This window comes from Rattus norvegicus, chromosome 5, assembly GCF_036323735.1.
Source record: "Rattus norvegicus strain BN/NHsdMcwi chromosome 5, GRCr8, whole genome shotgun sequence".
In the NCBI taxonomy this organism is placed as follows: domain Eukaryota; kingdom Metazoa; phylum Chordata; class Mammalia; order Rodentia; family Muridae; genus Rattus; species Rattus norvegicus.
In genome coordinates, this window is record NC_086023.1 from 72,801,314 (window position 1) to 72,828,436 (window position 27,123).

A 27,123-nucleotide genomic window follows, 5' to 3' on the forward strand; every position below is an offset into this window, starting at 1 on the left:
ACAGTGGAAAGGGAACATGACTGTGTTAGCCAAATTTTTTTTCTGTGACAGAATCAGCTTAAGTGAGAAAGCGGGTTACTTAAACCACATTTTCATAGGTTTTCATCCAGAGTCACATAGTGCCATTGTTAGGGACCTTTGAATTAGACACCATGGCTGGGAGCATGTGGTTTAGTGTGGTAGTTGGGAAGCAAGGGTGTGTGTGTGTGTGTGTGTGTGTGTATGTGTGTGTGTGTGTGTGTGTGTGTGTGTGTGTGTGTGTGTACTCTCTTCAAAGGCAACCCTCCAGTGGCCTGACTTCTTCTTAGCATGTCCCCCCACACCTCTTTTTTTTTTCTGGATATGAAAATTTATTATTCTGTTTCCATTGTCAAAATTTTATGATCTTGGTCTTTCCTTCTTGCCTTTGTACAGAGCCAAAAGAGACACATTGGCTACTTTAACCACCTTAAAGCGGACTCCAGGAATATCACCCACGGCATGGCCTCTGCGACCACATCCAGCAACCAGAACTTCATCATTTTCCTCAATGAAGTTCAAGCAACCGTCATTGGGCACGAACGCTGTGATCTTCTTGCTGTACTTAATGAGCTGCACCCTGACACACTTCCGGATGGCAGAATTTGGCTGTTTGGCTTCAACCCCTACTTTTTCCAGCACAATTCCCTTTGCGTGAGAGGCACCCCCAAACAGATAGCCTTCAAGGCTGTGCCCAAGTGGGCTTTCTTGTACTGTTTATCATGCCGCTTCTGGTCCAGTCCGTGACTGTGGAGCTTCCGGGCAGTACGGAGACCGCGACACTTACCCATCTTGCCGGCGCCACGGGCCCAAGCCCCCCACACCTCTCAAAGGTTCTACCAGTTATCACTGACATTAGGTGGTGACAAAACTTTAACCCCTTTGGGAATCCCTTAAGATCCAAACCATAACAGTGAGAAAGCACACAAGGGTCTTAAAGAAGCACCATTTTGGAATTGTCTCACAATGCTTTCTGAACTTTATTTATTAGGGAAGGCTGGCTGATCATTCTTTAATTCTGCAGGGCAAGGGAGGGACGCGCAAACATCCACAGGCACAATAACTAAAGAAAGGAACCCAAATATTTGGCAAATAGTAAACGAGTTGATTACAGGTGTTGACAGAGGTTCTTCATGGGTTGCCCTGACAACCAAACAAATTACTTTTATACATGATGTGCAAGTGACACATTAATTGTAACATGTATTTGCTATGAATATGATGATTATACAGCGACGTAGTGTTGGGGCTAGTGAAATAGACCCCAGGTGTACTGAGACCATCTGTGCTGCGGTTGAAGGCAGTGAATATTTTCTGTCTGTCAGTCCTGTCCATCTGTCCTCAGCCATCATTGTCTGGTTTTTTTTCAGCCTCAAACATTTCAGGCATGTATACTTTGCTGCTAGTTATACTACAGGGAGATAGGGAGTCCCCAGTTGACTTAAATGGTCCCTTTATGTCTATGATCGGAGGACCCCCCCCACCCTCACTCATGTTCCCCACTCAAGGTGCTCTGAAGAAAAGAGTCCCCAAGCGTCCACAGCTTCCTACCAGACCTCCTACCTTTGATGTTTCTAGGAAAAAGATAATGACTTGTATACTTTCTTTTAAAGATTGATTTAGATATGTTATGAATATGTCACGTGCATGTCTGGTGGGTGTAAGAGTTCACAAGATGGTGTTGTGTCAGCTAGAACTGGAGTTTTGGAAGATTGTTAGCCACCATGTGGATGCTGGGAGCTGAATCTGGATTCCCTGCATGAGCGCCCAGTACTCTTTACTGCTGGGCAGCCCTGGATTTCTATCGTTCATTAAGCACCTGCTGTGTTCCTGACTCCTAAGACCTCCCTACACTTAAGCTCCTGGTACCCCTCAGTGGCTGCTTGTTATATAAACCATTGTTCATAGTGGCCTCCTCTTTCTTTATTTGAGCTCGCAGGTATTTGGGTCTTTCTGTGTATTCTATGCTAAATACTATTTAAAATGTCTCAAGAATCATGGGCAAATAAAAATAAAAGAGATTTCTGAAAAGAGAATCAGAGAAGTGGTGAGCTGAATCTAGGCAAGCACTTCCTTTAAAAAGCCTTAATGTAACCAAAAAACAAACAAACAAAAACAAAAAATAAACAACAAACAAAAAAAGGCCAGAATTTTTTTTAAAAATTACAACACTCTGAGGAAGGAAAATGTTTTCTTCAGTGCTGTCACTACTGGGAAGTGTTCCTGTGAGTCACCCTAAGACGTAAAACTCATTGGTTCACACACACACCAGTCAACGAAAATAGATGGGAACCTGAGGAAGCTCGAGCGGGTAGTGGGGTAGAGACGACCAAACTCCGCCGTGCACCGGCATGGACCATTGTGATGAGAACACCCCCATGCACGCTTAACATACCCTAATTTGTTTTTTCAGAAAAGAAGTGAAAGAGATTATGTAGTGTGTGGTTTCCTATTTAAATGATAGGCCATTGCCATGCTGAGGCATTGATGAAGCAAGGCCCCCAGGGGAGCACCTCAATTAGTTCTCTTTTCCAGATGATCAGATCAAGACCCTGAAGTCCGATTCTTGTCCCTGCACCTCTTCTCAGAACCAATCAACCCCGTGGACAAGCTGTGCACCGAAGAGCGCCAGCACAAATGACTGCCTAGTTTTTGCGACAGGCTGTGTCTCAGGGCTTCTTGGCTGCCGCAAGAGGATAATGAGCCCATTGATCATGGCCGGCTTTCAATAAATATCTTTTTCCTGATAATGAGCCAATTTATAACCTAAAGCCAGACATTGTCAGGCCTCAGACACATGTAATATATATGTATCACCATGATTGTTATTATTTGGTACTGCCATTTGGGTCACATTTCTTTAAAGGAGGGGTTGTCGTGCGGTTTTGAAAGCTGCTTCTTCCAGGGTCTCACGTCCTGGAGACACCGTCTCAAACCACGGCCTCAGAAATAGCAAGTCGTTGGTACAGCCATCCCAAACTATTTTCTCCTGCATGATGCCATTTCTAACGAAACCTCCAACCCATAATATCCACTTCCAACCGTGCAGCTGCAGTTTCTCCAGCTCCAGACACACCAGGCCTGGTGCCAGATGCGGTGGGGAACGAAAAGCTTTGCAAGGGACAGACTGGTCCTCAACACTCAGATAAAATGAGCACTCTTACCTGAGGCTGAGAGGTGGGTGGCAGAGAGACGATTTTGCTCTCTCTGTGTCCTTTACCAGGCCTCATTCCACTCCACCATCAAAGAAAACGGCGCTACTGGGAACAGGTCGGTTTTAATATCACTGTAAGGCAAATTGATCCTTTGAGCATAAATGCAGGGGGAAAAAACCAAACAAGGTTCCAGAATGCTTTCGGCTACCATCTTCTCTGATGTTCCTGCAGGATCTTCCTTTGTCCCTGGCTACTTGGGTAAAGAGGCCCGGGTGATCTGCCGCCCGGAAGAATGGAACAGAGCGGAGTGTGGAGGAAGCCAGTAGGCCCGTCCGGCCTGGCAAAATGCTTTCTTCTAATTGCGTAGGAGAGGCGCTGAGTGCAAGGCGGTAGGAGAAACTATGCAGGGCAACTAAACTAAGAGATTGCAACTCTCCCTTAGTATCGTACTGAACTACTGTTCGCAAGGCCCGAGAGTTATTTAATTCTCAATTGAAGAGGTACCGTCTAGGAGCTACAAACACAGAACCAATGACATCACGTGGTGTCTTGACGGTTCCTGATAACAGTGAAGTAGATGATTTCTGACAAGAAGACGATGCCAAGGGCTGCCCTGTGGGACTCTTAATCTTAAATCTTTAACCAGGTTTTATATTTGACAGGTTATATATTTAACCCAGTGATCTTCCACTGAGGTCCCTCCCTTCCCGCTGTCTTCAGGCCCTGGCTGTCCTGAACTCACTCTGTAGATGAGATTGACCTCTAACTCACAGAGATCTGCCTGCCTCTACCCTGAGTGCTGGGATTAAGGTGTGTACCACCACGAACGGCCGAGGTTCCTTTCTTCAAATGCCTACCAGCGTCCTATTCTTTTTTTTTTTTAATGTATTTTTATGTGAATGGGTGTTTCGCCTACATGTTTGTCTGTGCACCGTGTACATGTTGGGTGCCCACAGGGGCCAAAGAAGGTGTCAGATCCTTTGGGACTGGAGTTACAGAGAGTTGCGTGAGCCATCACGCCGTTGCTGGGAATTGAACTCGGAGTCTCTAGAAGAGCAGCCAGCACTCTTTTTTTTTTTTTTTTTTTTTTTTTTTTTATTAACTTGAGTATTTCTTATATACATTTCGAGTGTTATTCCCTTTCCCGGTTTCCGGCAAACATCCCCCTCCCCCCTCCCCTTCCCTACGGGTGTTCCCCTCCCCATCCTCCTCCCATTACCGCCCTCCCCCCAACAGTCTAGTTCACTGGGGGTTCAGTCTTAGCAGGACCCAGGGCTTCCCCTTCCACTGGTGCTCTTACTAGGATATTCATTGCTACCTATGAGGGTCAGTCCATGTATAGTCTTTAGGTAGTGGCTTAGTCCCTGGAAGCTCTGGTTGCTTGACATTGTTGTACATATGGGGTCTCGAGCCCCTTCAAGCTCTCCCAGTTCTTTCTCTGATTCCTTCAACAGGGGTCCTATTCTCAGTTCAGTGGTTTAGCAGCCAGCACTCTTTTTTTTTTTTTTTTTTTTTGGTTCTTTTTTTTGGAGCTGGGGACCGAACTCAGGGCCTTGAGCAGCCAGCACTCTTAACTGAGCCATCTCTCCAGCCCCAAATATCTCATTCTTTAAGGACTCGCAGTCAATTTTATCATCTGTGATATTTTAATTTTAATTAAATTTTAATTTTTAATGTATCAACTTGCTGGATCCAAACATTTGAGCAAATAATATCCTGGCTGTTCGGTGAGGTTGTTTCTGGGTGTGATTAACAATGAAATCAGTGAACTTTGAGTAAAACAGACTGTGAAGGTCAAGGAAAACAAAACCCTCGCCTTTCAAAGCCAGCACTTGACCCTCAGCTTCGAACTCTGTGTAATATCAACACTCTGGGATTTCCAGCCTGACCTCTATCCTACAGGCTACACAGTGAGATTTTGTCTCAATAGAAGAATGGTCAGAGGGGCTGTTCAGTGAGCTCCTGATAGCACAGACTAAGCCCTGAGCTGATCTCTAATGCAGCACAAAGAAAGAAAGAAAGAAAGAAAGAAAGAAAGAAAGAAAGAAAGAAAGAGAGAGAGAGAGAGAGAGAGGGAGGGAGGGAGGGAGGGAGGGAGGGAGGAAGGAAGGAAGGAAGGAAGGAAGGAAGGAAGGAAGAAAGAAAGAAAGGAAGGAAGGAAGGAAGGAAGGAAGAAGGGAAGGAAGGAAGCCATTTATAAATTGTAAATTTGACTCAAATTCCCATTCTACAATCAGACCAACCATTTCTTGTTTCTTTGTCTCTGTCATGTGGTGACATTGGGGGGTCAATGAGGATGGCATTCAAGAGTGCCTGGCCCCTGCAGCTTGACTTCATGACTATTAGAAGCTGTCAAATGAGCATATGTTGTCCTGGTCCAGCATGAAGCTGGATAAATAAACGTAGTCTCAATAATTCTCCAAAATACAGCTCTTTAGGCCTTGCTAGTCTCTGAGGTGCCGGGTCTATGAAGAAGGAAGGCAGGGCGGTAAAGATGTGGTTGAGCTTGTCTGGCTTATGGAAACCTGTAAGGCTTGTGTAGGGTACATGTAGGTCTATCCTCACCGAGCGCGCACACGGGGCGGAGGTTGTTGAAGATAATTTTCTATGGAGACTGAAACAAACTTTTCCTTCCCCAGGACCTCCTTTCTAGTAGAAGCAATCCATTGGTTCCCTCCAAGCTTCCAGGCATAGGCCCTAGAGCTAACAGGCAGCAGGTTTCTGTACAATGCTTCTGAGCTCCCAGCATGCCTCGGTGCAGAATAAAGTGGGCGTGGAAGGTGCTGGTCTCGGATCGGCGATCCTCCCTGGTGGTCCCCGTTCCTTTTCTTGTCATTCATATGTCTTACTGTGTGCATTAATTTCTCTCTGTTCATAAGAGTTTTGTATGTAGGACCGTTGTGTTGAATGTTTGCTTGATTCCAAAGAGAAGAGACTGCAATACAGGTTGGCATCAGTATTTCCACAACTTCTACTGACTAGATCTCAGAAAAGGTAGTTCACTCACAAGTGCCTGCTTTATCAAAGGCAAACAGCAGAGGGCAGTATGGGTGCTCCTTTCTGGGACACGGATCACTAGAGCCATAGTTGACCAATGGGTTGTTCTGTTTGCTTCTGAGAAGTGAAGGAGGAAGGAGAGCGAATGTGCCTATTTTCTGTTGTTGCACTATATGGCTTGAAAAGACACCCCCTCCCTCCAATAGCTCATAACTATGTAGGTCAGAAGTTCAGGGCTTGCACAATTGCATTCAGTGAACATGCATGGGTGTGGCTGCCTAGAAGGAGTGACCCAGGGCACTGCCATTCCACAGGGTACAGAGACAGGGCTAGCCAACTCAACAGTGCCAGCTACTTCAGTCAAGAAAAACAAAAGGACAGGGTCAGAGTGCTATTGAAGAGTGTAGGAGATCAGCTAAATTGGTATTTTGCTGTGTTTACGAACTCCCCTGAGAGTTCCAGAAATGTGAGCTGAGAGGAAAACTTTATTTGCTTGTGAGGACGCTCTGAGTTCAACCCCCACTACAGGAAGAAAAGGGGGGAGGGGAGAGGAGGAGAGAAGAGGGAAGGGGAGGGAAAGGAGGTAGGGGAAGGAAAGAAGGGAAGGGAAGGAAGGAGAGAGGGAGAGAAGAGGAGACAATTTAATTTTCTGTGACAAAATAGTGGGGCTGGAGAGATAGCTCAGAGGTTAAAATTGACAGCTTTTCCAGAGGTCCTGAGTTCAATTCCCAGCAACCATATGGTGGCTCTGTAATGGGATCCGATGCCCTCTTCTGGTGTGTCTGAAGACAGTGACAGTGTACTCACTCACATAAACATATAAATAAATAAATAGATAGATAGATAGATAAATAGATAAATAAATAAATAAACCTTTAAAAAATAGGTTGTGAAAAAATTTTAAAAACAGTGTTTACACACAGTAAAACTGTTGAATTCATCAGTACAGTAATATTTTCTGGTAATGATTAAACAAAGCGAAACAAACAAAAACTTGTGACACTCAAATTTCTCTACTCTGTTCTGGACCCCTCCAGGCTACTCTTCATTGTCCTGCCTAAGGTGCTCTTGTAGAAAACAAACACCACGGAACTTCGGCGCTTCAGAAGCAGGCGCCCTCCCTCTGCCTTCAACCAAAGCAATTCACCTAAGTGAAATGGGACTTAGTGGACCCATTCCAGCATACAGCCTGAGAAACATGCAGCCCATCTGCCTCATCATAGTCTCTAGCACGCTATATTTTATTTTAAAGAGTAGAGGCAGCTGAAGGTAGGTCTGTGCTCTCTCATCGTGGGAGACATTTTTTAGCAACTCGGTTAGCCAATCTGGAAGCCATACTCCTCTCTTGCCTTATATTTAAGACTATGTGGTTCTGAAGCTCCATGTTGGGGAAGGACTGTGTTTATTGTATGCTTGGCTCCGGGATGTTAGAAGAGTCCACAGGTCTCTCCTGCCTGGTTGGGACCCAGGGTGCCAAGCAGTCACAAGGAGAGCAGCTTGTAAATGGGCTCCTCTGAGAAAAGAAGGAAAAGGTCCTCTTTCCACTGTTCTTGCTAATAGTTCCACTCACAGGCTATGGCTGCTAACCTCCCACAGGAAGTGGATGCTAAATCTGGCAGAGAGTGAAGAAGATATTACAGAGAAAAAAAATCAACCTACTAGAAACTTTGTGGGAAAAGGCTTATTACTTTTGGGTAACTCTGAGACATTTCATTGCCTGCTTGCTTCTGTGCTGCCAGCTGGCTTCCCATGGACCATAAACCCTCCGAACACACTTAGTGTAAAATTGGTGTACGTCTTCACTCATTTAATCTGGTGGCCATAATTGGGACATGACTCTATAAAGACAGTCAGAGTCCCAGGTCACTCACTGATAGCTGCCTATCCCTTCCCTTCCTCTCCATGGGTGGTGGCTGCACCCCTTACCACCCTATCAGACCTGACGTTTTTCCTGCCTCGCCTTTATCTATGTGTTTCTAGTTGGCAACCAAGCCTTCGTAAGCCAGCAGCACAGTCTAGGCCACACGCCAGCTCAGAGCAAACATTTAAAATTCATTAAGTGAATCTAACACTTTCTGCTTTGCTTCCAAATCGCCGTGTTCTCTCAGCTGGATGGGACTGATCTCTCCCTTAATTTAGGTGCTATTTTCTCTAGGTGCTATCCTTTTCAATCCAAGACTAGCCACATGGATAAAGAGGGCAAAGCCCTTTCAAAGACAATGCTGCACTTATGTGTCACAAATCTGTAGAGATCTCATGCTTTTGCTTTTCTGAACCCATTTTGAGAATGTTTATACTTTGAGTCCTTGTTCTCTTATTGCAAACAAATATTTCAGCCCTCTCTGACAAGTGGATTGTCAAAGCATAGGGCTATTTTCTGTATAGATGGCAGTATAAACGTTCAAGTGGCCAATCTTTATCAAGTTGCAGTAGCAGGAACTAATGTTTGTGAAGACATCTTTCCTCAAGGATGTATAGGCTGCCCATTGTTCTGAGCTGTCAAAATGTTATCTTTGGGTCAAGTCAAACCATCAGGAAAAAAAAATTGATTTGGCTTTTGCTAGTTGTATCTGGTGTTTTGACATTAGCCCACAAGGAGGGAAATTGTTTTTTAAGGGTCCATCAAAGTGTTGTTTGAGAGCTTTTTATAGGCACGTCAAAGTTGTCATGAAGAGTTTTCTTGGGAATCACACAGGAAGACGTTTCTCTCTGTTTTCAGCTGTGAGATCTGGATTTGATCTATTGAGCACTGTGAGGGGGGCCCTGGATGCTTTGGGGAGCTCACTATAGAATCAGTGGCTCGCCTCAGCAAATACATACAACCTTGGATTTTGCATCCTGGTCTTTTGTCATCACTGAAATTTTGCCTTTGCTTTCATTTTTTATTTTCTCGGGTATGCCTATATTCCTTGCTCTCTCAAGTCACAAAGCTTCTGAATAGGAGGCCTAACATGAATCTCTGACAACCTACGATAATCCAAGGATACCCATAGAGTACTCTCAAAATGCTAATACAGTCAATCAGCAAAGGTGATTCAAAGAGATTTCCCTGTTTACATTCTTTTCAGGAAGGTGTGTGTGTGTGTGTGTGTGTGTGTGTGTGTGTGTGTGTGTGTGTGTGTGTGTGTGTGTTGTGTGTTCCACAGATAGGAACAGAGGCCAAAGGTGTGTTTTTTCCCTGGAGCTAGAGTCACAGGAGATTATGAGCACCCTGATGTGGGTGTTTACAACCAAATTCAGTCCTGAACAAGAGCAGTAAGTACTCCTAACCACTGAGCCATCACTCCAGCACCAAATTCCATTTTTTTTAACTTGCCATATTGAAAACTTTTAAGCAAATCTCCATATTTAAGGTCTATACATTTCTCTTAACTAAAATTCCATTTCTTTGTTTATCTACTTTTCTTGGACTTCTCTGGTGTATTTCTCTCCTACACCCCATAAGAATCACCCAACAAGCTGCTTCCAGCAGCTTTGGTCTTCTCCTACACTCTCCCTACTATAACTTTTCTCTATCAAATATGTTTCTTCCCCTTTTGGACAAGGGGCGAGTGAAACTGTGTCTGGCTACTAGATGATTACTCTAGCTGAGGAACAGAATCAGAAAATAAGAAGTCTAGTTTGGTCATTTGTCTCAGGCTGGCTAGAAGGTTCAGCAGCTAAAGGCACTTGATGTCAAAGATGACCTGAGTTCAATCCCCAGGACACAGGAGGTAGAAGAGAACTGAATCTCATAAAGTGTCATCTGGCCTCCACGTGTTCTCTGTCACACTTGCCATGTCATGCATGCACATTTGTGCACAGGCATACACACAATAATAAATGCAACTTTTAAAATGTATTTCATCACATAAAAATAATTATTTGATTCTTTAACTATACCCGTGGCATTTAACGCTTTATTACATGTATCTACTGAGAACACATTTAAAAAGCAAGTACTAAAGGACATAGGAGAGCCCTGAGTTCTTTGGAAGAAATAAAAGAAGGAAAGGGCTAAAAGAAGATCTGGCAAGTGGGAAAATGATTCTATATATCGAGAAGTAAGGACTAAGCAGAAGACATGAACAAAACCAAAAATTCTTATCTTCCAAAAGTGTAACACCCAAGCCAAGCATAGCGACACCTGTGTCCAGCTGTAATCCCAGCACTCAGGAAGCTGAAAGAGGAGGACCAGGAAAAGTTCAAGGCCTGCCAGCCTGGCCTACAAAACCAGGGGGTTCCTGGCCAGCCAGGGATACATAACGAGACCTTATCTCAAACAAAGTACAACAAACTGAAAGTCCAATAATAATTAGGTAAATTATTATTGAGCCATGGCTCAATGGTTAAAGAATGCCTACTGTGCAAGCTTGAGAATCAGAGTTCAGATCCCTAGAACCTACATAAATACAATGGGAGCATAGAATCTTGCCTGTAACTCCAACACTTGGGAAATGGAGGCAGGGCCCCACTGAGAGCAAGCTGGTTAGCTAAACTAGCCTCATGAGTGAGTGCTGGGTCCAGTGAGAGGCTGCAGCTCAATGAATAAAGTGGACAGTCATCGAGAGAGATTCCAAAGTCAACATCAGGCCTCCATGCATATGCACGGCATGCACACATACACCCAAACACATAGAAACACACGTAGATACACACGTGCACACCCGTCATGCACAGACCTCTGAGAGAAAGAAATAATAATTAGTTAAATTATAACCTAAGCACGCAACAGAGATATGTTCATTAAATCCTATTCTGAACAGTATGTCACTACGAAGACAAAGGGGTTTGTGGTGTTTACTGGAGGGAAAATGGTAAGTGGTATTGAAGGTGAAGCAGAGACACCATGAAAAGGCATGGATGGATCATGGCATTGCAAAAGCTGAGAGATGATGCCCAGGGTGCCAGGCACTTCATGGCTTTTACCACAGCTAGTTTTTAGAAATGTCCTGGCAATAGATTCTATTATATGTAGTTTGCTATGGGCTAACTATATTCAAGAGATTAAGCAAATTGGCAGATACTCCAGAATAAGAGAGAAATGAGATTTGAGCTGAGCTCTGGCTCTAGGTACCACGCAAGCCGAGCAGCTCCAACAGGCTGCCTCCTTAAACCAATCAGAGGCCAAGGTTCAGACGGGGCCAATCAACTATTTCCTACTCAATGTGAGCAAGACACAATGTATACAAAGATACAGCGCATCTTTTGATACAAGAACAGAGGTGGCCCAGGGTGAGAGGATGGGTCATAGGCTGAAAATTCCTGAAATTGCGATCTCCGTGCCTACAAAGCAGTTAAGGAAAGAAGAGTGGGACACTGCACTCTCCGGGCATGTCCACAGTGCCTCGAAGAGTCAGAAATGTTGGGGTGTAATTGTCAGATGTCCCAATTGGCTTACAGAAGCCCAAAATCCGGATTCCATCTTTCTTTGGAAATTTGTCAGTATTTGTCTTGGAAACAGGCAAAAATGCCTGGGGTTTTTTTTTAATCTTTTCTTTCCCTTCTCTGTGTGTGGTGTACATATGTATGCATGGTTTTACATGTGTGGGTATGGAAAAAATAGGTAAGTGAAATAAACCTTCGGGGCATCTAGGTGCCCTCGGCAGACTCGTGACTAAAGCGTGTGTCTTTAGGAATAGCAAACCTCGCAGCTCTGGCTCTCTGCATAGCTGTCCCCCGGGCCGAGAAGGCATCCAGAGCTGAAGGTGGGAAAGGGAGAATATTTGAATGAGCACCTTCCTCTCCATTTTCCTTCCCGGAATGATCTAATTGGTCCATCCCTTGGCTTTCCCTGACGAATGCTGTGTCGGATGCTGCTTAGTGGAATCAGAGGCATAGAGTGCGCCTTTCATCGCAGCCCCTTTTCTGGGAAAATAAATGACCAGCTCCCTGGAGTTGGGGATTTTTATGCGATGACTTTTCCTCCAGGAGATTTATCGCAGCAGCTTTGTGAGAGATTTGTAGTAAGTAGTGTTCAGGCTGTAGGTATTAAATCCTCAATGCCAGGGCCATAACTCTCCAGGCAGGAAACGATATAAGACCTCGGTAGCTAATATTGCATTATGATGATACTGTCTCCTCGGAAATGATGGCATAGTCGCTGATGCTGTCTTACTTAGGAAAGGCGAGCTTCGGCTGTGCCTGAGGCATCTCCTCCTGGAACGAAGTGAGAGCCAAGAGCACCTACACAAGGGGACTAGTGGCCAAGAAATAAAGTAATTTCCCTCAGCTACAAAAATCACAAACCAGAACAGGCCTTATCTAATACTCCACCTAGAAACAAGCTTCTATTTTAGAAAAACAAATGCCTAAAAGTTGACAAAAAGGAATGCTCACCACACTCAGCAGGCGTGCTCACGGTGACAAGAGTGGGAAGCATCTGGTCACGTTGTGCATGAAGTCAGAAAGCAGACAGGAAGTGAGGCCGGGCAGCAAAAACTCAAGGCCTACCACTAGTGACTCACTTCCTCCAGAAAGGGTTCACCTCTCAGGGTTCCACAGCCTTCTAAAACGATGCCGACCATCTTCAGACCTATAAAGACATTCAAACCACAATACTGGCAGCCCCACTTATGGGAGTCCCGAGTCCTCAGCAGTGAAGTGCTGTGATGTCTTCTGATACCCCATCCCTCAGAAATACGCTCAATCACCACATGCTCATTAAAGAGACACAAGTCAGCTGCCCACATCCACCAAAAGGTCCAGAGTTTCCTTACTTCTAAAACTTCCCCTGGTGCCTTAGCCTTTGTCCTGAAGAACCAAAATGGCTGGCGTTTTTCAGCCCAAAAGAACTGGCATTAGGCCTGATGTCTCTGCACCACAACCCAGATGGCAGTTCTAAGCCAAGGTGGCTTTCCCCTCTCAGAAATATACTCTAAAATGTGAAAAGGGGGATTAAAAACAAAGACACCCAAAGCGATAGCCACTTCAAAGCAGAGCTGGGGTTACTGTTGTGGCTTAGTTGGGAGAGCGCTTGCTAGCATGCAGGACGGTCTCATTTCCTCCCTGCTCTGTGTAAGACTGGCTGTACTAGTCCATGCTGGTGGTCCGGGTACTGGTACTGGGAGGTTACCTTTGGTAATACAGCACAGTGAGGGCAAGCCTGGGACATGTGAGGCCTTGTCTCAAAAGTGAAACTAAGTTTCAAAAGGGAAATAGGGCCAAGCTCCAGCTTTGAGGGACCGGAGAAAGATTCTGAGCCTGCTTGAGATCCCTGTCTAGGCAGGTCCAGAGGAAGAGGGGCAGGAAGGGCATGTCTGGGGAGCAGATTGGTCCTTAGATATTAGTCTTCCCTGCGTTTGTGTTGTCATGGGCTCCACATTTTACAGAAGGCCATTTGAGGTTTAAATATTCTTTTCCCTTCTTCCTTCCTCACGAGTCAATTAAGCCATTTTTTTTTTCAGGGAGGAGTGGACCCGCCCTGCCCTGCCAGGCTGGAAACAATGTTGACTTCTGGGAGAGACTGTGGTCTGCCTAGCTCTCAGCTCACCCGGCAACCTGTTGACGAGCTTATAATTACTGGAACCCTGTGCTACACAACGAGTGTTCTTGGGAGTTTTAATGATCGAAGTGAATGAACACGCTTCAACATTTTGAAACGTGCTTGAGAAGAATAATTACCTTAAAGTGTTTCATAAATTGTTGCTAGGAGACCACACCAAGATGGGCTTTTTTTTTCCCCCTTACAACTTGAAGTTCAACTGGCAGGAAATTTTCCCATTCAAAATGCAGATAAGCAAATGGAACGATTTAAAAAGAAAAAGTAGAAAGATAAAAAGCCACAGGCGGCTAAAGAAAATCTATCCAAACAAAGCAGAGGAGGCGAAATAATGAGGATGGCAGCTACAGATTTGCATGCCAGCTCTTATTGATTACATGTATGGTGTGTGAGTGTGTCTGTCTGTCTGTCTGTCTGTCTGTCTGTCTGTGTGTATGTGTCTGTGTGAGTGTGTGTTTGTCTGACTTTGTGTGTGTCTGTATGAGCGTGTGTGTTTCTGTGTATCTACACGTGTCTGTGTCTGCATATGTGTCTGTCTGCCTATGTGTCTATGTGTGTCTGTCTGTCTGCTTGTGTGGGTGTGAGTGTATGTGTTTCTGTGTGTCTATGTGTATCTGCCTGTGTATCTGTATATATATGTGTGTCTGTATATGTGTCTTTTTGTCTGTCTGTCTGCCTATGTGTGTGTCTGTGTGTCTATGTTATCTATGTATCTGTGAGTGTGTATCTATGTATGTGTCTATGCGTATCTGTGTGTGTGTGTGTGTGTGTGTGTGTGTGTGTGTGTGTTTCTTTTCCTGACCAAACATAGCTCAAGGAAGGAAGCGTTTATTTCAGCTTACAGTTCAATGCATCGTACATCAAGTGGGGGAAGTCAAGGTAGCAGAAGCTTGGCAGAGCTGGTCACCTCCCATCCGCAATCAGGAAGAAGAGAGCACTAAGAGCTTGGCTCCATCTCCTCTTTCTTCAGTCTGTGCTCCCAACCCATGGGACGGTGCCACACACACACTTGGCAGGGCAGGTCTAGATATTCCCTCACAGGTTTGTCTCATCTCCTAAGCGAGGATCCACCCAACTCACGTTTTGAGATAGAATCCCTTGCTGGCCTTGAGCTCACAGATCCACCGAGGCGGAGTGGCCAGTGGGGCCCAAGACTCTGCCTATCTTCCTACCCAGCGCCGTGAGTACGAGCGGGTGTGGCTGTGCTTGGCTTTCTGCATGCTTCTAGGGACTCAACTAAGGCTCCTTATGCTTGCTTAGCAAGCACCGTAGGGATTGAACTGTCTTCCCTGGTTCCTATTTTCATTTTCTTCTGTTAATCATCTGAAAATGGGGGTATCAGCAGCTTGCTAAGAATGAAGATAGAGAACAAGTGGATGTGCCCAGCACACGGTGCCCAAATGTTTTCTTTATTTAATTATGTATACATACTTGTTCCAACACATCCATTTCCCGGCACTGTCTGCCCACCCCGCCTTTCCCAGCAGCTCCTGACTGTAGGTACTTTAATTGGGAAACGACTCCCGTAAAGCTCAAGAGAACATTGAAAGGAAAGTGATCAGGTTACTGGACAGGACAGTCCACCATGGGTGGGTCCTGCAGCGAGCACTCTGTGGGCAGAGTAGAACACACCCTAAAATGTCCCACTAAGTCTTGGGGAATTGTTGATGTTTACAATTAAAATTAAATCATGATGCAAACAGTTAACAGTTGTTCCTGGGCTTTCTGTAGTCTCTAACATATCCACAGGATCTGGAATGGAGGTTGGAGGGACCTCAGATAAAGAAGCAGAGGACCACAGGCGTGTCAGGTGGGGAATTAGGATGGCCTTCTGTGTAAATATGAAAGTAATCCAAACAGGCCTGGAAGAGGCAACCAATAAAATTTGCTGGTCTTGGGATTCAACAACACCAAATGAATTACTGAAAGGATCTGAAGTAAAATAGAAACAGATATTCTGCAAATACTAATGAAAACTTAGCTCCTTCAAGTTCTTCTTTAAGTTCCATACCGGCCTCCATCACACATACAAAATAAATAAATAAATGAAATGCAATTTAAAATTCCTAAACAGCAAAAAAAGAAAAAAAAAAGAAAAAACTGACTTCAATAATAAGTAACTTTTTTTCTATACTTTCAATCAATAAAAATAGTATAGGAATTTGATCATGGACTCCATATTACTGTCAGTAATAATAAGCAAATTCTTGATATATGGAAACCCTTTGTTGATCAATGTTTAAGGGATCCCAACATTTTCTGGGGTTTACCTACGATAGCTGGACTTTAGACCCCAAGCAATAAATTTTGAAAACTGATTCATATTTATTTATTTATTTATTTATTTATTTATTTATTTATTTATTTATTTATCTATTTTGTACATTTTGCCAAGGGGGTGCGTTTGAGCCACAACACTCATGTGTGTAGGTCAGATGACAACTTGCAGGAAAATGTTCTCTCCTACCAAGTGGGTCTTGGGAATCAAATTCAGGCCATGAGGTCTAGCAGCAGATGCCTTACCCACTAAGAAATCTCACTAGCCCCCAGATCAGAACTTGGAAATCAAATTTCTAGAACCTTTGGCTCAGTGGTAGAGCACTTGCCTCAGATACATGAAGACCTAGGTTTAATCTCTAGTACAGTTTTTTAAAAAGGCTAGGGAGAGGAAAGGAAATTACATCCCTGTCAGGGTAAAACACTGCTCTGACTGGAAGTAAGAGGTCATTTTTCCTGAGCCAAATATGTGGGACCATGACCTGGGAATAGAGATTCAAGTTGGTTTGAATGACGTGTTCCACCGTGGAAGTTGTTACAGGAACTCTTAAAGTCACAGAACGAAGTCATAAAATCTATGCGTTGGTCGGGCAGCAGAAAGGTTACGGAGAAGCAAGGAAGCCTCTGCTAGCAGCTTTCCGTATCATCTGATGATGTCCTCGGTCTTTATGTTGGTGGAAGCCAACGATATGCTAAATCAATACATTCAAAAAGGTCTTACGTGAGCATGGAAAGGATGTTAGGTCCGTAACAGACATTGGTCATAAATGGTCAGAAGAAGAGCTAAAGATAGACCATGATAATTTTGGCTCTCTATCTGCAATATTCCAACTCTCCACTTCTAAATGATTAATCCGTCCGCAGAATCCCAGAGCTCTGAGTAGGTCAGAGAGGAAATAGTCCGGCTGGTTTTCTACTTCACTGGTTGTCCCTCTCCCGTCTGACAGCTGTTCATCATCTGCATCACCAGATTCAGGCAGGGCTCTGACTTGGCACTCTTGACCATGAAGAAGAAAACTTCTGTCAGCATGTCTCCTCCCCACCAGGCTGGAAGGACTTTACCATCACCACGATATCCCCTGTAAGATGACAATGATCAAAGACAGGAGATTAAGGGAGCACCGACAGACGGACAAGAACACCATAATGATCAGAGTCTACCTCAATGTCCTTACCTCACTACCTGTTTAAAGACCCTGTCTCCAAACATGTTTGTGTCTTAAGCTCTTAAAAATCAGGACTTTAATGTACAAATTTGGAAAGAACACAGTTTGGTCTAACCCACCAAATAACCACTCGTCATTTGATTCCAGAAGAACGCTTCTCGTTCTGCTTCCTAAGCAGCTGACCACCAAAGGGACAGTGCCTGGGTAAATGTAGCATATATAGAACTCACACTGAGTCACGGCAATATGCCAAGCATGGCTGTCCATGCAGCTACTGTCAGTGAGAAGTCCAGTTAAGTGTAGGGAGCCATATTGGATTTGGGCCGCTTTTTGACTGCATGGCTCAAAGTGGCTAGGTGACTCTGGGCCGTTTGGCCACAGATATTCACCCCTAAGATGACTGCCATAAGTCTTAAGATTGTTGGACAAAAGCCTCTCCCATGAATTTACGGCACAGGAAGATAACATTCAAGGGATGCCTCAGCTCGAGCAGATACCAGTTATCTCCTGAGTCAACACCCGGTGTCTCCACCGCCTGACCTCATCGTCTACTGCCTGACTCATTGTCTACCGCCTGACCTCTTTGCCTCCTGCTATCACTGCCTATACCCTCGCCCCTCCATCCTTCGTGTTTCACAAAGGACACTCCCCCTACCTGAAAGCCTTAAAAGCTGTAACATTCACCCCAATAAACGAGACCTTGACAACAGAACTTTTGCTTGGTCTCCTTCTTCTCTTCACCCCCATTTGGCCCACAGGTAGAAAGCCTCTTCAGGACCCTGAATAACTGGGTCCCCGCTGGCGGGGACAGTTAAGGGGATTCCTAGCATCCTAGTTCAGAGTTCGAAGAAAGATTCTTGGTGGGATTTGAGGTGTAGTGGCTTTTCTGCATGTCTGGGTCCTATTGGGCTCATAGCCCTGATATTTTCAGAGAGGGTTCTGTTATCTCCTTCCTCCTCCCCCTCGCCCCCTCTCTGTGCTTGCATGTACGAGTGTATCTGTGTGTGTCTGTGTGTCTGTGCGTCTGTGTGTTTTGAGACAGAGTTTCTCTGAGTATCCCTGGCTCTCTTGAAACTAGCTATGTAGATCAGGCTAGCCTCTAACTCTCATTTATCTGCCTCTACCTCCAGAGGGCTGCAATTAAACTCTTTCTTATGTTTTCTATGTTTTTGTTCTCCCCCTCCCCCAGCCTACGAACATCTTTTCCTAAAGACAAAGCAATTTCTTCACGTGTTCTCGTGTCTCTGTTTTTCTTTCACTACTTTACCTAACGTTACAAAGGGCGTACCTGCATTCCCAATCCCCATCCATTTCTACTGCTTTTCTTCCCCTAATTTTTGAAATCCACTAGTCATTTGGTGTGGTTTTACTGAATCTACCTAGTCTTTACTTTATATCATGTTTTACTGGCTTCTTCTCCAAGTGCAACTTGCTGATGCAGTAGTCAGAAGAAGCTGACTCATGGTCGTAGCAAATTAACTCTCAAATTTCAGTAGCTTAGCGCAACAAAGGTTCATTTCTCACTCATGTAAAACCAGTTTCTCTGGGGCTTTCCATGACCTTGAGACTCTTGTCCAAGCTGTTTCTGCCTTAGTGGCCTTCACAGAGCTGAAGTCACCCACTGTCAGCTCTTAACAGCTTCTGCCTAGAAGGGACACCTGTCCTCTGTCATTTCCACTTCATGCCCATTGGGCAGAGTCAGTCACATGTACCACTCAACTACAAGTGGCTGAGAAATATGGAGGAGCATCTAAATGCACCACCAAGAGTAAGTGGTCCGTTACAGTGACATCCCCCTCCCAGTTTTCTATCTGTGGCACTAACTCTGCCTTCAAGAGCAACCTCACAGGTATCAGCACTGACCGTGGCTTTCTCATCATCCTCCCTCTTGTCTTCTGCCTGTGAGATCATATCCCCCATGACGTCTTCGGAGACCATCTGCGTGCTCATTTCCTCCCACCCGTGCACTCCCGCTAGAGTCCCTGATCTACTTCAAACGTGCTCTGCTATGGCTTGCTTCCAGGTGATGCAGAGACTATGGAAACGCATAAACAATAATCCCCCTGACTCCTCTCCAAACAAGTCCGCTCCTCTGATGTACTTCCACTCTCTGCTTCAAGTCACCAAAGTAAAACAACAAAGGGTCTTCCTTACTAACTCCTCTTTCACTCACCTTGACATCACAAAGCCCAGGGGACCCCACTTTATGAATGTCTATAGATAAGGCCGTGTCCCCCAGTCCCAGTTACCCTCATATCCTCCTTTAGGCTTTTACTACTTCTGTCTTGATTTCAGTAATATCTCTTCCTCCTCTTCCTCTTCCTCCTCTTCCTCCTCCTCCTCCTCCTCCTCTGTGTGTGTGTGTGTGTGTGTGTGTGTGTGTGTGTGTATCTGTGTCTCTGTGTCTGTCTGTGTGTATTGTGTATATGGCTCTCTCTCTCTCTCTCTCTCTCTCTCCAATTGTTCATTCCATAATAAGTTTATAAATTCACCAGATAGTTTCTATGATCCCAGACAGCTCAAAAACGTGCTAATCATGCAGATATGAAACTACAGGTCTTCCCAGATGATGTTAATCTAGTGCCGACAGGGACTAGAGTTGGAAACAGATATGACACAGACTAGCGAATACTTTGAGAGCTCAAAAAGGATGGTGGCACGTAATTAGGGAGGTCTGTTTTTAAATTGATGTTTGTAGTGTGTGTGGACCGGGCTGTATACCACACATGTAGATCAGAAAACAGTTAGGGGGAGTTTATTCTCACCTTCACCTCACCAGGGCACGGTTTCCTTGTTTCTGCCGTGCTGCGTACCACAGGCTAGCTGGCCTGCTCGCTCCTCCCAGTTCACTCTCTGTCTCGGCATTCCATCTCAGCGTTAAGAGTGCCAGCGTTACATACAGATGCACACTGCTGCATCCGGTTTTTTCCATCAGTTACAGAGATCAAATTGAGGTCATCAGCAATTGAACCGTCCTCCCAGCCCTCAGGGAGGTCTTCAAATCAGAAAATAATTTTCATAATTTTCACCAGCTTTAAATTATCCCATAGTTCCCCAGTCCCTTTGAGTGAAGTCCAGACTCCTCAAGTAGTTAATAACTGCTGTTTCCATCCCCCTCCAATCTCCACTCCTCCCTTCTGCTGCTTTACTCTTCTGCCCAGGAGGCTACCCTAACACATCTGTGCCATAACGTGCATCTTCTGAAGTCTGTTTCAGGTACCGTTTCCCCTAAGAAGCTCTCCCGGGCTGCAGGTCTGTTACTGTGTTCTAACATCCTCCGCCTCACAGTGAGTGGCAGCATCTTCATCTCTCCCCGAACTGGGCCAGGCACATCGTGAACTCCCAGAAATGTTCAACCCTCTCGATTCTGCCCACTCAAATCCCACAACACAGGACAACACTCTGGATGCTGACGTTTGCTTGGGCTTTGAACAACCCTTGTAGTTTCATCATCTAGCCTTTGTACCCTGTTTTACTTCCATTGTTTAACCATTTTTTCTGAGTCACGGCTGCAGTGCCTGGGCACTACACCCCATCTCCTCAAACACACTGGTCCCCTCATCCTTCTGGGTCACAGTGTTCTAGAATAGTCTTAGACTTTCCTGGGCCTCCCATGGTGTTCTCACCTACTACCGGGTGGGACACTTGAATATGGGGAGAGTGCAGGAGGGAATGAAAGATGAGGGAAAGGAAATGGGGGGGGGGGAATTTTGTCAGTGGTGCAGCTCTGCTATGAAGGGTTATACTGAGCAACTGTTCTGCCATAGCTTACAGTTGGTCTCTCCTACTGCGGTCTCTCTGTCTTCCTGCCTCTTCATCCAGGAACCATCTAATTCCCATCCTCCCTCATGCAAAGCAATTTAGCAGACATACTGTCACGGTAGAGAAGGCCTTTGGGACTTCACCTTTTACCCCCAAATGTCATCTTAAAGTATTTCATCTAATGAAATAGAGCGCTTGTCCTTAGAGGGTTCTGGTGACCAACATTTTCTCTACCTCATTTCTTGCAGGTCCTTGAAGTCCTGTTGTCACTTGACTGTGGATCAATCTTGTACCTCAAGCCCCTAACAATGTGTGAGCAATTAGAGCATAAGGCTTCCTCACAGGAAGTCTCTCCCTGACTGAGTATCTACCCAGTTCAACTCACTGAATCGCCACAGTGCCCAGAACAGTGTCTAACACATGCAATGAACTATATAGTGCTATCTGTGGAATACCGAGTAGTTTGAACATAATCAGCAGATCTCACCCGACAAGGACAAGGTGATATGCCACACTTGGGAAAAGGCTCACTGGGTCAAAGGTCAGAGGCAAAAGGTAAGTACCTTAAGGGATAAAGGCGGTTTGCTATTTCTAATAGAACATGCTTCTATTTCTCCACAAAGTGACATCTACATTGCATACCTCCTTTGTTCCTTCTCACCTCAGTCTGTGCTTTGTGTCCCCTCCTAGCATTCATGCATAGAAACTTGGTCCCCAATGTGGTGGCATTGATTGGTAGGATGAGACCTGGGAAGATGCTCCAGTGGGTTAAAAACATCTGCCCAGCAAGCCAAGGAACCTGAGTTCAGTCCCCAACTCATGTGCAAAAAAGCCACAGGCGGCAATGTGCATTTGTAATCCCAGTAGTCCTGTGGACGGTGGGAGGCAGAGATGGGAGAATTTCCCACAAGCTTACTGGCTAGCTAGTCTGGAATATTTAGTACAGCAGAAATAGAGACTCGGCCTTAACAAGAACAAGGTGAAAGGTGAACTGGACTCTCCAAAGTCATCCTCTAACCTCCATATGCATAGTGGCACATGCATACCCACTTGTACACTCACATGTGCACACATACAATACTAATAGTGATGATGATGATTATGATGACAATAATAATAATAATAATAGGTTGTTTTAATACTCTGGGTCTTTGGGAGGTATAGGTCATAAGAGCTGTGTGCTCATAAGTGTGAGGAATGTCTTTGTAAGAGTAGTTCGAGGGCTGAAATGGTAGCGTGTTTGTCTAACACACACCAGTCTCTGCATTTGATTCTTCAGCACCACATAAAACCAGGCCTGGCAATGCATGCCTGTCATCCCAGAGTTCAGAAGATTGGAGAAGAGGAAAGAAGCTCGAGATCATCCTCAGATAAATAACCAGGCCAAAGCCAGCCCGAGTCACGTGAGACCCCGAGTCACCAAAAAATGGGGAGGGCCTTGAGGAACTGGCTTGATCCTTCCACATTTAAGCACTCAGCAGCAAGAAGGTGCCATTGAAGACGTAGGTACCCAGGAGCCAGTGAGATGGCTCAGTGAGTAAAAGACGGTCGCTGCCAAGCCTGAAGATCTCAATTTGACCTCTTGAACCCATACGGGGGAGGAAGAAAATTGAATCTGAAAATTGTACTTCACACACACACACACACACACACACACACACACACACACACACACCCCAAATTCATGTTAAAAAAAGAAAGTAGAGGCCTTTACCAGACCATGTATCCTCTAGCCTTTATCCTGAACTTCCTACCTCCCGAACCCTGTGCAAAAAACTGTGAGTCGTTTATAAATCGCCCAGTCTAAGGTAGCACACTGCTGCACCTAGTTATTTCATGCCGCTCTTCTTCTGTGTAAAAGTGAGCCTGTAGGGCTGTCACGGGACAATCAAGACCTTCTGAACTGACTGAAGCTGAGTTGGCCACTCAACTACTGCCCGGTTCCTAGGATAAATATCAGTGGTGCCAGGGGTTAAAAGTAGGTCGGGCACACATTTGGTGTGTTACAACTTTCATGTCAGTGTGGTCTCCTGTGAAAGTTCCCTAGCCACAAGGAACCACAACATCCCACATCTGCTTCTGGAGGCATTGGAGCAGGCACGTTCTCTACTTCGGACACTATAAGTGACAGACAGAAGCATTACAAAGAGTGTGTGAGGGTTTCACAAGGGCAAGGTAGGGTCCGCCCATTTCTTCAGGGTCAAGGCTTCACTGAGCAGGAGGAGTACATGTCAAGGATGGCCTGTGAGCTTGTTAGATTGTCATGCTACCTCATGTGGGAAGAGTGGAGCGTCAGTCTTTCTAGCCAACCATGTCTTGAAACAGTCTCATCTTGGCCATTTAACAGACGCCATCCATCTCTCTAGGGGCTGGACATCTCTCAGTGGTTAGGACCACTGGGTGCTCTTGTAGAGGACCTAAGTTCAATTCCCAGCACCCACATGGCAGCTTACAAACATCTATAACTCCAGGACAGGAGATACAACACCTACTTCTGGCCTCTACGGTCACAGCATGCGTGTGGTTCACAGACATAGATACAGACAACACATGCCTACACATGAAATAAAGCATTTTACATCTTAACCTCTCTAACATGTCTCCTGCTGATTGAAAACCCTCACAAAGGAGTGTGATAAAGGTTTTTAAAATGTTATATATAGCCATCTTTGGGGCCTTAATTACCAGTGAGAGAACTTCTAAAGCTAACGAGTCATCCCGTGGTATGTATTAAAGTGTTCTAAACATATAGGCATCATACTTAGAAACAAAAGCATTTCAAATACCGGCATTTCAAATACATAGTCATGCAGAATTACATTCGTTTCGTGGTGAGACAGGAGTTGCATACGGTGAAAAGCAGAAGTCCCCTTTCAATGGTAGAGGCAGAGAAACAGGAACTCAAAGAGAAGGTGGGCAGAAAAGAGAGAAAGCACAGATGCTGCTGGGGCCTGGGAAGTCACTGCAGATGCCAACGTGTGCTTAAACACAAAGTGGGCTTGTGTTTGTTTTCCTGTTTCGGGCTGTTCCACCATCACTGGGCTCACAAGAACTAATTTTAGCCCTCCTCCTGTAACACCCCACTTTAGATGGGATCGTTTATTCTGCTGTCAGCACAAATGTAAAAATTAGGAACACACCTGACTGCACCTGTACTTACCCACTGGCAGCCACAATTAGCGGCGAGCATCCTCCAAAAATGGCAAAAGCCGTTAAGCATGCCTGCAATTAAGTAATTGTGGGCATCATTAGTTACGTTGTTAGTCGCATGAGTAACTTTTGTGGTCGCCATGGCTACCCCCGATACAAAATTACCTACCTGACAAGGGAGCACTAGGGATAAACCCATCCCTCTTCTCCTTTTCCAATTTTGTGAAAATTTGTGAGAGTGAGTGAGTGTGTGCGTGTGCGTGTGTGTGTGTGTGTGTGTGTGTGTGTTTCTGCGTGGTGTTTCCCCCCAGTTATTTCACACAAGTGGATAGGGGTATATTTGCAATACAAGCTATTTATGTCAATCCCAAAAGAAATTGTCACTCTGGGTCCTGCATATTATCTGTTTATCTTTGTCATTGTTTTTCTTTTTCATTTGATGTACAACAAAGCAAAGAACAGTTGTTGCCTCCCCCAATCCGAACCCCCGGGAAAATAACTCACTTGGGATATTTAGGTGGCAATATAATCCTTCATTTGTATGCTCTGTCCAATAAAAGAGTTTTCATTTCACAGCATAGTTATCGTTTCCCAATTTGAAAATCTGCTATAGATTTCCAGACGGAGAGCTCACTTCCTGAAAGAGCTGAAATGTTGAGATCTTTTCCTCAGAGCGTGTTAAGCCGAAAAGGAAATAGGTCTAGAGACCTAGGAAAATAGTTACTGCTTGAAGACTGATGATCTGGGAGGCTGTCATTGAGAAATGCCTACTTAATGAATCACCAGCCCGAGAATGAATCACCGTGTTTTGCTAAATCCCAAGAACGTGTATTCGCAGGGTAGAACAGAGCAGGGTAGAGAGATGCATATTTTATATTTACTTATATAATATGCTCAAGGGGCTTCATGTGACACCAGTTAATCATCCCTCACTAACAGATGTGTTTCAGATTTAGGGGCTGAGTAGCTAGACTATCAGTTCCACCACAGAGCTGAGAAAGAGTAGAATGAATAGATGATTTTAAGCTTTGATCTTTTTTCCAGGGGGGGGGGGATTGACACAGGGTCTCTCATAGCCCAGGGTCTCCCCATAGCCCAAGGTCTTACAGCCCAAGCTGGTATTGAATTTGTCAAGTAGCTACAGATTTGAACTCTTGATCCCACTGCCTCTGCCTTCAGGGTGCTGTGATTACAGGAGCTTAGATCTCAAATGTTCTCAGAATGCATGTTTGTTAAAGGCTTGTCTTCAAGCTGACAGGACTATTGGGAGCCCATAGAAAATAGTGGGAAGGGGGTTGGGGATTTAGCTCAGTGGTAGAGCGCTTGCCTAGCAAGCGCAAGGCCCTGGGTTCGGTCCCCAGCTCCGAAAAAAAGAAAAAAACAAAAAAACAAAAAAAGAAAATAGTGGGAAGAAGCAGGTCACCAGGGCTGTGCCCTTGAACCTTGAATGGTATACTAGGAACTCATATTCATTATTCACTCTTCTTCTTCTTCTTCTTCTTCTTCTTCTTCTTCTTCTTCTTCTTCTTCTTCTTCTTCTTCTTCTTCTTCTTCTTCTTCCTCTTCCTCCTCCTCCTCCTCCTCCTTCTCTCTCTCTCTCTCTCTCTCTCTCTCTCTCTCTCTCTCTCTCTCTCTTTCTTACTGGCTGCCACGAGGCAGACCTCCTCTGTCACGTGGCTCCCAGCCATGATATTCTGCCATCACAAGCCCAAAGCAACAGGACAAATGACCACAGACAGAAACCTCCGAAAAACACGAGCCAAAATAAATCATTCTTCCTTTCAAGTTGTTTGCCTTGGATAGTTTTCATAGCAAAGCAAAAGGAATCCAAGTGACTGGCAGCCCGCAGTTTGTCATTTGTCTATTTGGTTTAACTTACCGTGGTGGAAAGCAAAGATTATATCAAGCTTTTTTTTTTTTTGCTCTAATTTTGAGCATACAAATGAAGGTCTTGAGAGCAATGTTGTCTAGAATTTTAGTAATGATGAAAAATACCGTTTTCTCCCATGTCTAACAAAGTAGTTGTGAGTCCTGTGGGGCTAGGGTAAGCTCGAAATGCAACAAGTATGAAGAGAGTTGAATCTCCTCTTTTATTTTAAAGTGGTTATGAGGGGAGGAGCTAACACATTGTATAATGCACCTCTAAAATATATATGAGAAATGGGAAGATGGCTCAGTCTGTAAAGTGTTTACCTTGTGAGCATGAGGACCTGAGTTTATTCCCCCGAACCCACATAGAGATGCCAGGTATAGTGGCACACACATAATCCTAGAGCTGGGGAGGTGGATTTGACAGGGGCATTCCCAGGCTTCATTGCAAAGATCAACCAGCCTAGCTACCTGGCAAGTTCAAGGCCAGTGACAGACCCTGTCTACAAAAAAGTGGATGGTACCCTAGGAACAATACCAGTGGTTGGCCTCCCCTCCACACACATACATAACACCTGCACATACACATACACACAACTGCACATACATGGACATACACACACACACACACACACACACACACACACACACACACACAATAGCTGCACTTCCAGATGACCTGGGTTTGATTCAAAACACCTACCTGGCAACTCACCACCATTTGTAACTCCAGCCCTGGGATATCCGATGCCCTCTTCTGCTCTCCGTAAGCACTAGGCACTCACATGGTGCAGAGACAAACATGTAGGCAAAACTCTATTCATATAACATTCTATATGTAATGGGTTTATGCAGAAAAGGCAGCCAACAGTGTGGTTCAAATACGATAAAAAGTATGGTAAATAGATGGGAAGGTATTCTTATGGAACACCAGAGGCCACGAGTGTCACCGTCTATTAGCTGTATGATCATGTATAAAACATTTCTTTCCTAGCCCAAGTTTCATCAGGTAGCAGTGTGGACACCAGAAAGGGTCCACCGCTTGGCTTTCTTGTTGCCTAAGTGGCTATCTAAACTCTATCCTTTTTGTTTTAAGTTCATAAAGGAGAAGTGATTAGGACCCTTATGACCACTTTTTCTGGTTTGCTTCCTGTTGCTATGAAGAAACCAACAGCAACCTAGGGGAGGAAAGCCTTCATCCGACTTTAGGTTATAAATACTCCATTATCGAGGGAAACCTGCAGGCACT

At 44.9% G+C, this 27,123-nt stretch overlaps 2 long non-coding RNA genes and 1 pseudogene across 4 annotated transcripts; 1 reads left to right on the top strand and 2 right to left on the bottom strand.

Annotated features, from left to right (window-relative positions):
• Window positions 1-326: 326 nt before the first annotated feature.
• Window positions 327-824, bottom strand: Rps23-ps8 (ribosomal protein S23, pseudogene 8; annotated as a pseudogene).
• A 13,668-nt stretch (window positions 825-14,492) lies between these two features.
• LOC102551410 (uncharacterized) lies at window positions 14,493-22,284 on the top strand. Its single transcript, XR_005504774.2, has 3 exons — window positions 14,493-14,830; window positions 21,104-21,410; window positions 22,135-22,284. It is a non-coding gene; the product is annotated as an uncharacterized LOC102551410 (long non-coding RNA).
• LOC120102879 (uncharacterized) lies at window positions 15,732-24,717 on the bottom strand. 3 transcript variants are annotated; one of them, XR_010051808.1, is made up of 5 exons: window positions 24,510-24,717; window positions 24,016-24,077; window positions 22,276-22,436; window positions 19,859-20,088; window positions 15,732-17,006 (listed from the first exon to the last, which is right to left on the bottom strand). It is a non-coding gene; the product is annotated as an uncharacterized LOC120102879 (long non-coding RNA). The 3 variants fall into 3 exon arrangements; XR_005504773.2 differs by lacking the exon at window positions 22,276-22,436 and having other exon boundaries at window positions 24,510-24,716; XR_005504772.2 differs by lacking the exons at window positions 19,859-20,088; window positions 22,276-22,436 and having other exon boundaries at window positions 24,510-24,713.
• Window positions 24,718-27,123: the final 2,406 nt, after the last annotated feature.